The following is an 11,379-nucleotide window of genomic DNA, read 5'->3' as shown; positions in this document are numbered from 1 at the left end:
TCCATGTGTTTGATTGTTTTTGAGTCTTTTTACTATAGTTGATTTCTAATTTCATGCCATTGTGATCTCAGAAGATGCTTGATATGATGTCAATCCTCTTTAACTTGTAGAGACTTATTTTGTGTCCTAACACGTGGTCTATCTTTAAGAATGCCCCACGTGCACTTAAGAAAAATGTATGTGCTGCAGCTTTTGGGTGGAATGTTTTTTTAATGTCAGTTAAATCCATCTGATCTAGTGTGTCACTTTAGGTCTCTATTCTCTTGCTGATTTTTTTTTTTTGTCTGGAAGTTCTATCCAATGATGTCAGGGAGGTGTTAAAGTCTCCTATATTGAGTGCATAAATGTTTATCAGAGTTATATCTTCTTGATGGATCAATCCCTTTAGTATTATGTAGTGACCTTTATTGTCTGTTTTTATGGCCTTCATTTTGAAATCTATTTTGTCAGAAATAAAAATTGCTATGCCTGCATTTATTTATTTATTTATTTATTTATTGGTGTTTTCATTTCCATTTTTTTTCTATCCCTTCACTTTCTTTTTTTCCCATTCCTTTACTTTAATCTTGTGTGAGTCATATGTCCTCAGGTGGTTCTCTTGTAGACAGCATATATTTGAGTCATCATTTCATATCCATTCAGCTACTCTATGTCTTTTGATTGGAGCATTTAATAAATTTACATTTAAGGTTATTATTTATAGGTACTTATTTATTGCCATGTTTATTCTTTATGCCTATGTTTTTCTCTATATATATTCTTATTATTATAGCTGCTCCTTTAACATTTCTTGCAATGCTGGTTTGGTGGTAATAAACTCCATTACTTTTTTTTGTCTGGGAAGCTCTTGATTTCACCATCTATTTTGAATGATAGCCTTTCTGGATAGAGTAGTCTTGGTTACAGATCCTTGCTTTTCATTACTTTGAATACTTTATTCCATTCTCTTCTGGCCTATAGTTATTCAGCTGACAGCCTCATGTGAGCTCCCTTGTACATCACTGACTGTGTCTCTTACAATCCTTAAGATTATCTCTTTGTCCTTAACATTTGCCATTTTAATTATGATGTGTCTTGGAGTAGATCTCTTTGGGTTCACCTTGATTGTTACCCTCTGTGCTTCCTGAACATGTGTGGCTTTTTCCTTCACTAGCTTAGGGAAGCTTTTTATAAAAATTTTTTTAAAATAATTACTCTTTTTTTTAAAAAAAAATCTTTATTGTTGAAATTATTACATAGGTTCTTTTTTCCCTGCATTAACCTCTTCCAGCCTGCTCCCATCCTCTTACTCCCACTCGCAGGCCCTCACCACCCCATTGTCTGTGTCCACAGGTCATGCCTATACGCATACAAGTTCTTCCCACCCACCCTAACCTGCCTTCCCTCTGAGGTTTAGCTGTCTGTTCATGCTTCTGTGACTCTGGGTCTATTTTTTTCATAAGTTTATTTGGTTCATTAGATTCCACATATGACTAATGAACCCCTACCCTGGCCCTGACCAATCAATAGAGACCAGGACCCTGAACATACACACTTTGAAAAGCTGATCAATAGTCTATTGATATTCTTCCCAAATACTTTCCCTAAACTCCCAGCCTTTAAAAACACTCAAGATGAAGGACCCAGCATGCTCTCTCCATCCCTGGAGCACACTTGCACCTTTCCCTTGCCCCTCTTCTTCCCCCACAGAACTGCATTTCCTAGTCTAAGGGACGCCTTGAGACATGCAACCAGGGCAGCAATGGGCAGTGGCTCCTCATCCAGAGATAACCCCATGAACCTGTCCCCAAGGCCACCAGCAGCCCTGCATTGGCTCACTTTTCCCCCTGTAACATTTCTAGGGAGCCAAAGCAGCCCCACCTAGTCTCTCTCCTGTTGCTTCTTCTATCCAAAGCCTTATTCCTGTCACTGTTTCCAGATTTAATAAATGTATTCACAAAATTTAAAAATTAGATATTTTTTAGTATCTGCATCAGCACCAGACTGACTAGCTCAAGACTTCATGTTATATGAGACTAGAGGCCTGGTGCATGGAATTCATGCACTGGTGGGGATTGGTGTCCCTCAGCCCAGCATGCACCCTCTCCAATCCTGGACCACTCACGGGATGTCTGACTGCTGGTTTAGGCCAAATTCCTGCAGGATCAGGCCTAAACTGGCAGTTGGATATCCCTCTCACAATCTGGGACCGTTGGCTCCTAACCGCTCACCTGCCTGATTGCCCCTAACTCCTCTGCCAGCCTGCCTGATCGCCCCTAACTGCTTGCCTGCTTGCCTGATCACCCCTAACCACTGCTGCCTGCCTGCCTGGTTGCCCCTAACCTCTTGCCTGCCTTCCTGATCGCCCCTAACCACCTCTACCGCGTCCACCACACCTGGGACCCAGCCTTCCCTCCTCCGGCCAGCCACAGGCAATCGGACCCGGGCTTCCCCAGGACAGGCACCCGGAACCCCGGGCAGCTTCGCCCAGGCAGGCACCCCGGACCACAGGCGGCTTCACCCGGGCCCCAGCTTTGTCAGGAAGGACATCTAAAATGAAGTCTGGATGACGTCCCGTCTAATTAGCATGTTACCCTTTTAGTATAGATAAGGGAACCGTCGCTTGAAGCTACTGGAGTCATGTTTTCTCCTACTTGCTTGCATATGTAATCCTAACAGGCACAGTGTGATAAAGAGATTAAGAGTTAAATCATGACTGTTTCTGTCCTGAACAATGCAATAGTCATAATAATGTCCTGCTCCCAAATCCACCCAGGTCATAATCCCTGGAACCTTTGAATATTACCTTAAAGGGTAAAGGGGAATTCAGGTTTCAGATAGAATTAAGGTTGCTAATCAGTGGACTTCAACATACAGAAATTATCTTGGATTTATCTGGGTGGACCCAATGTATTCCTTTTTAAAAATTTTTTTGATTACAGTTTATATCCAATATTATTTTGTATTAGTTTCATGTGTGCAGCATAGTGGCTAGACAATCATGTAGACAATATTAGGGGGATCACTTTGTGTACAGACAAAGTGATCCCCCTAATATTTCCAGTACCCATATGCACCATCCATAGTTATTGCAATATTATTGGCTATATTTCCTATACTGTACTTTACATCCCCATGACTTGTTTATAACTACCAAGTTATACTTCTTAATTTCTTCACCTTTTTCACCCAGTTCCCTAACCCCCCAATCCTCTGGCAACCATCAGTCTGTATGAGTCTCTTTCTGCTTTGTCATTTACATTGCTCTTTAAATTCCACATATGGTACTTGCTTTTCCCAATGTAATGCCTGAAAGTGGAAGAGGGAGGCAGAAGAGTTTGGAATGGTGTAATGTGAGGACTCAATCCACTATTGCTGGCATTGATAGGGGCCAGAGCCAAGAGATGTGGCAGCCCCTAGACGGTGGAAAAAGCTATGGATTCTCCCCCAGAGCAGAAGGAATGCAGCCATATCCATACCTTGCTTTTAGCAATTCTGACCTACAGAATTGCAAGAGAATAAATTTGTTATAAACCAACTAAATTCCTGATAACTTGTTATAGTAGCCAAAGGAATGCAATGCAAGCAACTAGAGAGATAAGCTTACTTTTTAAAATATTAAGGTTTTAGTGCTCTTGAGATATTGAAGTGGAGATGTCCAAGATATCCAATAGGCAAATGACCACATGGGTGGGTCAAAAAGATGTAGACTGCAAATATAGAATTGAGTGATATTGCAGATGATAATTAAAATAATAGAGACAAATTAAATTGCTTTTGGGGAATGAAGAGGGTAAAGAGAAAAAAGGCCTAAGTGCAATAATTAGTGAATTAAGTAGAGGGAGAAGCCAACAAAAGAGGATGCTTAACAGTAAAGAGTTAGGCATAAAACAAAGAGAGTCTCACAAAACCAAGGGAAGAGAATGTTTCAAGGAGGGTCATTGGTGATTAATGTTGATGAGAGGTAAAATAAAGACTAGAAATTATATATTAGATTTTGTGACACAGAGATAATCAATGACCCTAATAAGAATAGTTTGGATAAGGTAATATGTGTAGTAGATATTCAAGCTAAATTTGTGTGAATTGAGGGATGAAGGAAAGAGAAATAAATTATGACAGGGAGTAGACAACTCATTCCAGAAGCTTGACTGTGAAGGAAAGTTGTAGGGGGATATGTTATCAAGGGTTATGTTTAACTAGGTCCTCCCAGAAGCAAACATCAAAATGGTATCAGAATATGCAAGGATTTATATTTTTAGGGGAAACACCTGTTGAGAGAAAATGGGGAGGGATCTCCAAAAGTCTGGGAAAGTCTGACACTGAGTGAAGGAGAAAGGGATGGAAATTTGGAAGTGTCCTGGACTGCTGTGCAATCTAAGGAAGGTTCAGCAAAGCCATTAGGGAGTCTTCAAGCCAAAGTCAGCCATTAGGGGAGTTCCATAACTCAGAAATGAACTTATATTACTTTCTTTCTTTCTGGGGGAAGGCATATCTTCCAGGCAAATGCAGGGATTAATTTCAGAGCACAATAGCTTGGGTCTTTGGTTAGAAGGCTCTGAAGCACATTCTCATGGCCTCCATAGAGGGGTTTTATTTTTTACTTTTTTTAAAAAAATTATTTTATTGATTTTATTTTTTAAATTTATTATTGTTGAGAGTATTAACTATAACCCTTCAATATATTTATATAACCACTAAAATTTACTTTAAATAAGGCATTTGAGATCTTCCATGACATAGTCTTTGACTACCTCCTCAGCCTCACTTTAACACTCCTTGAAGATCTTCATACTCTATGTTGTTTTCAGTACAGTGGGGCCTTGACTTACGAGTGTCCTGACTAACGAGTTTTTTGAGATACCAGCTGTCTCTTGGCTGATTTTTTGCTTTGAGTTGACAGAGTAATTTGAGTTAACGAGCTCCTTAAGGAGCTCCTTAATGAGCTCAGTCTCAGAACGAATTAAACTCATAAGTCAAGGCCCACTGTATTGTGCCTTTTGCTTTGTCTCAAAAATTCTCCCCAATCTCCCTTCATAAAGCTAACTCCCACTTACCTTTTATGATAGCTTAGGCATCACCTCATTTTTTATGGCTTTCTTTCTCCACTATTATCATCACACTTCTCCCTAGGCTTGGTTAATTGTTCTTTGAAATTTCCTACTTGTATACATTTTCATCATTGTATTGGTCACAATGGAAAATGATAAGTGATTTTTGTCTCTGTCTTTTCTACCATTCTGAGCTCCAGGGACTATCTCAGATTCATCTTTGTACCTTAGTAACTAACTAGTGCTTGTCACATAGTTGGTGTGAAATGAGAACTTTTAATAATCTTTATTAAGAGAATTTCAGATGTCCCCCCTTTTTGAACCCATCATCCCCCTCCACCAGGTTGCTGCCCTACCCTAGTCCTTTACCACCCTAAGGAATAAAAGAAAATAAGAAGAAATTGCCGGGAGCCGGTCCATCCTTGCTGTTTCAAGGGACCTGGCATATATGGCATACGGTTCTTAATATGTTTGCTCACCTTCTTGGCGCTGTGTTTTAACCAAGGTCACCTCTCTGAGAAAGGTTGAATCCCCAGGTAGGGATTTTCCCCTGAAGTTAGGGAGGGAATAAAACCCCTCAACTAAGTGCCAGGCGGGTAATTAATCCCTTTAACTAGGAACAATCATGCTTAAACTACATAATCTTTTCTCCCTGGAATGGAGATAAGAAATGCCCTAACCTTTGTAATAGAGATTGATAGGATTGAATCAACTGGTATAAATACAGTTGTAACAAGACAGAAACACTCAGAACTCAGAACACAGAACTAAGAACACAGGGCTTGGAAGACAGGACCAAGAGAGACAGAGCCTAGGCACAGAACCTACACAGAACGTTCTCTAGAAACAGAAGAACTTCGCTGGCGAGAGCATGCCGGAGGATCCTGGACCGGGACTGGCCTCGGAGCCTCGAGGCGGAGCCTGGCGAGAGAGCATGGCAGGGGATCCTGGACTGAACCTGACTGTGGAGATTGGCAGGAGAGCCTGACTAGAACCTAGTGACTGAACCTGACTGGAGAACCTGAGCAGAACCTCTCTGGAGATCGAGACCAGAACTTGGCTGGAGATCCGGGCTAGAGATCCTGGCTGGGCTGCTGATCAACTGAACGCTGTCTCCGTGTCCTTCCTTCTTCGCCGACTCCGTCCACACCTTTGGGGACCCCTGGACCCGCTGGGGTTGGACCCCGGCATCTGGCGCCCGAACAGGGACCCCTAGGTAAGCCCCGCACTCGGGCCGGATCGGACTCCATCGTAGGAAGAAGGTGGATAGTCTTCGCCGACTCCGTCCACACCTTTGGGAACCCCTGGAACAGGATTCCCTTAGGTAAGCCCCCCCCCATTGAGAACCTCCACACTCGGGACGGATAGGACTCCACCAGGGTACTGCAGACCCCCCTATAGAGGATAAGTAGGGTAAGAAGGTGGATAGTACAGAACTTAGTTTGAGAAGATGTGCCATACTGAGTCCAAAGAAAGAAGACTCTGTATTGATCTTTAGATTAAGAAGATGTGCCATACTGAGTCTAAAGTAATAAGACTCTGTATTGATCTTTTAACACATATGCTTGCTAGCAGAGGAATTAAGGTTACTCCCAGTCAGACAGAAGTATATCCATGCTTTTCTGAGGAAGGAAAGGTGCTGGAAAGGTAAATGTAGAGGCATGGGAGAAGGTAGGCCCAAGGAGCCTTATCCTTAACCCCACTGCAGCCTTTCTACCCTGGGAAAGTGCAGGATTGGCAAGCTCTCCCTGGGATGATAGATCAGGACTCAGGTAATAGCGGAAAGCGCCAATCCTACTCTTAAAATGGATATAAGAGAGCATTTCAGGTTTTTCTTTTTAATGCCTGCTTTTAAAAAAATAAAAAAGGGGGAATTTGCCGGGAGCCGGTCCATGCTTGCTGTTTCAAGGGACCTGGCATATATGGCATATGGTTCTTAATATGTTTGCTCACCTTCTTGGCGCTGTGTTTTAACCAAGGTCACCTCTCCGAGAAAGGTTGAATCCCCAGGTAGGGATTTTCCCCTGAAGTTAGGGAGGGAATAAAACCCTTCAACTAAGTGCCAGGCGGGTAATTAATCCCTTTAACTAGGAACAATCATGCTTAAACTACATAATCTTTTCTCCCTGGAATGGAGATAAGAAACGCCCTAACCTTTGTAATAGAGATTGACGGGATTGAATCAACTGGTATAAATACAGATGTAACAAGACAGAAAGAGACAGAGCTTAGAAGAGAATTCAGAACACAGAACTTAGAACAGAATCAAGAAGACAGAACCTACACGGAGCCTAGAGACAGAAGAACTTTGCTGGAGAGAGCATGCCGGAGGATCCTGGAGAGGGACTGGCCTCAGAGCCTAGAGACAGAGCCTAGCGGGAGAACATGGCAAGGGATCCTGGACTGAACCTGACTACAGAGATTGGCAGGAGAACCTGACTGGAACCTGGACACTGAACCTGACTGGAGAGCCTGGACAGAACCTGGCTGGAGAACCTAGCGAGGGAACATGGCTACAGAACCTCGCTGGAGATCCGAAGCAGAACCTCTCTGGAGATCCAGACCAGAACTTGGCTGGAGATCCGGGCTAGAGATCCTGGCTAGGCTGCTGATCAACTGAACGCTGTCTCCGTGTCATTCCTTCTTCGCCGACTCCGTCCACGCCTTTGGGGACCCCTGGACCAGCTGGGGTTGGACCCCGGCAAGAAATAAGGGAAGAAAAGAAAGAAGGGAAGGAGCAACCAAATCTTGGAATAATTCCACTGCCCCACACAGTGTACAGAAATAATTGAGCAATTCTTAGTTTATTTTAAGGAATTAGTTTATAATCAAATTGCATTTTTCAAGTATAATGTATTATTTATACTTGAGGAAGTATAAATAATACATTTATACAGTAATGCTGATGATTTGGTGCAATTCATTATATTTATACAGTAGATCAAAAGTATTCAATATATTCTATAAGCAATTTGCAAACAATCATCTGTATATTTCACTGAGCACTTTATAAATATACCAGCGGCCTGGTGCACAAAAATTTGTGCACTGGGGGTGACCCTCAGCCCAGCCTGCCCCCTCTCACATACTGGGAGCCCTCAGGGGATGTCCTACTAATGGCATAGCCCCGCTCCCTGCTCCCCTTGGGGAGCGGGCCTAAGCCACAGTCTGGCCTCCCTTTGTGGGAGGCGACTGGAATGATCAGGGGAAGGCACCAGCCCCATCACCCTGCTGCTGCAGCCACTGCCAGTCACCACAGCCACCAAGGTGTTTTCATCAACACGGACTCCAGTCCCTTCACAATGAAAAATGACAACTTTCTTTTTTTTTTCTTCTAGGTTTAGGGATCATAACTTTATTTATTTTTATTTTTTTTTATTGCTTAAAGTATTACAAAGGGTATTACATATGTGTCCATTTTATCCCCCCGCCCTAGACAGTCCCCTAGCCTCCCCTATTCCCCAGTGTCTTATGTCCATTGGTTATGCTTATATGCATGCATACAAGTCCTTTAGTTGGTCTCTTACCCCCCTATCTCCTGCCCCCCAACCCTCCCCGGCCTTCCCGCTGCAGTTTGACAATCTGTTTGAGGCAGCTCTGCCTCTGTATCTATTATTGTTCAAAAGTTTATAATGGTCTCTATTGTCCATGAATGAGTGAGATCATGTGGTATTTTTCCTTTATTGACTGGCTTATTTCACTTAGCATAATGCTCTCCAGTTCCATCCATGCCATTGCAAATGGTAAGAGTTCCTTCCTTTTTACAGCAGCATAGTATTCCATCGTGTAGATGTACCACAGTTTTCTAATCCATTCATCTACTGATGGGCACTTAGGCTGTTTCCAGATCTTAGCTATGGTGAATTGTGCTGCTATGAACATAGGGGTGGATATATCCTTTCTGATTGGTGTTTCCGGTTTCTTGGGATATATTCCTAGAAGTGGGATCACAGGGTCAAATGGGAGTTCCATTTTCAGTTTTTTAAGGAAACTCCATACTGTCTTCCATAGTGGCTGCACCAGTCTGCATTCCCACCAGCAGTGCACAAGTGTTCCTTTTTCTCCACATCCTCTCCAGCACTTGTCGTTTGTTGATTTGTTGATGATAGCCAGTCTGACAGGTGTGAGATGGTACCTCATTGCTGTTTTGATTTGCATCTCTCGGATGATTAGTGACTTTGAGCATGTTTTCATATGTCTCTTGGCTTTCTGGATGTCCTCTTTTGAAAGGTGTCTATTTAGGTCCTTTGCCCATTTTTTGATTGGATTGTTTATCTTCCTTTTGTTAAGTTGTATGAGTTCCCTATAAATTTTGGAGATTAGGCCTTTATCAGATATGACATTGGCAAATATGTTTTCCCACACAGTGGGTTTTCTCGTTGTTTTGTTGATGGTTTCTTTTGCTGTGCAGAAGCTTTTTATTTTGATGTAGTCCCATTTGTTCATTTTTTCTTTAGTTTCAAGTGCCCTAGGAGCTGTATCAGTGAAGAAATTGCTTCGGCATATGTCTGAGATTTTGTTGCCTTTGGATTCTTCTAGAATTTTTATGGTTTCCTGTCGTACATTTAAGTCCTTTATCCATTTTGAGTTTATTTTTGTGTATGGTGTAAGTTGGTGGTCTAGTTTCATTTTCTTGCATATATCTGTCCAATTTTCCCAGCACCATTTATTGAAGAGACTATCTTGGCTCCATTGTATGTTCTTGCCTCCTTTGTCAAATATTAATTGAGCATATTGGTTCGGGCCGATTTCTGGGCTCTCTATTCTATTCCATTGATCTATATGCCTATTCTTGTGCCAGTACCAGGCAGTTTTGAGAACAGTGGCTTTGTAATACAACTTGATATCTGGTATTGAGATCCCACCTACTTTGTTCTTTTTCAGGATTGCTGCAGCTATTCGGGGTCTTTTTTTATTCCAGATGAATTTTTGGAGAGTTCGTTCTAGATCTCTGAAGTATGCTGTTGGTATTTTAATGGGAAGTGCGTTGAATTTATAGATTGCTTTGGGTAGTATGGACATTTTAATGATGTTGATTCTACCAATCCATGAACACGGTATGTTCTTCCATCTGTTTATGTCTTCCTCTATATCTTTTTTCAATGTCCTGTAGTTTTCTGAGTAGAGGTCTTTTACCTCTTTAGTTAAGTTTATTCCTAGGTAGCTTAATTTTTTTGGTGCAATGGTAAACGGGATTGTTTTTATAATCTCTCTTTCTGAAAGTTCACTATTGGTGTACAGAAATGCCTCAGATTTCTTGGGGTTAATTTTGTATCCTGCTACATTGCCAAATTCATGTATTAAGTCTAGTAGCTTTTTGATGGAATCTCTAGGGTTTTGTATGTATAATATCATGTCGTCTGCAAATAAGGACAGTTTTACTTCCTCTTTTCCAATTTGGATGCCTTTTATTTCTTCTTCTTGCCGAATTGCAATGGCTAACACTTCCAGTACTATGTTGAACAGGAGTGGTGAGAGGGGGCATCCCTGTCTTGTTCCTGTTCTTAGGGGAAATGGTGTTTTTGTCCATTGAGTATGATGTTGGCTGTGGGCCTGTCATATATGGCTTTTATTATGTTGAGGTATGATCCTTCTACTCCCACCTTGGTGAGGGTTTTTATCAAAAATGGGTGTTGAATTTTGTCAAATGCTTTTTCTGCATCAATTGATATGACCATGTGGTTTTTTTCTTTCAATTTGTTTATGTGATGTATCACGTTTATTGATTTGCGGATATTGTACCATCCTTGCATCCCTGGGATAAATCCTACTTGGTCATGGTGTATGATCTTTCTGATGTACTGCTGGATCCGATTTGCTAAGATTTTGTTGAGGATTTTGGCATCTATGTTCATGAGGGATATTGGCCTGTAATTCTCTTTCATTGTGTTGTCTTTATCTGGTTTTGGTATTAGGGTGATGCTGGCTTCATAGAATGAGCTTGGAAGTGTTCCTTCCTCTTGAATTTTTTGTAGTAGTCTGAGGAGGATAGGTTTTAGTTCTTCCTTGAATGTTTGGTAAAACTCCCCTGTGAAGCCGTCTGGTCCTGGGCTTTTGTTTGATGGAAGCTTTTTGATGACTGCTTCAATTTCTTCCATAGTTATTGGCCTGTTGAGATTTTTAGATTCTTCCTGATTGAGTTTTGGAATGTTGTATTTTTCTAGGAATTTGTCCATTTCCTCCAGGTTGTCTAGTTTGTTGGAGTAGAGCTGTCCATAGTATTTTTTAACAATCATTTGTATTTCTGTGGGGTCTGTTGTTATTTCGCCTCTATCGTTTCTGATTTTATTTATTTGGGTCCTCTCTCTTTGCTTCTTGGTGAGTCTGGCTAGAGGTTTGTCAATCTTGT

Source organism: Myotis daubentonii, chromosome X (assembly GCF_963259705.1).
Source record: "Myotis daubentonii chromosome X, mMyoDau2.1, whole genome shotgun sequence".
Taxonomy (NCBI): Eukaryota; Metazoa; Chordata; class Mammalia; order Chiroptera; family Vespertilionidae; genus Myotis; species Myotis daubentonii.
The sequence above is the reverse complement of the archived record's forward strand: the minus strand, read 5'-3'. Positions refer to the sequence as shown.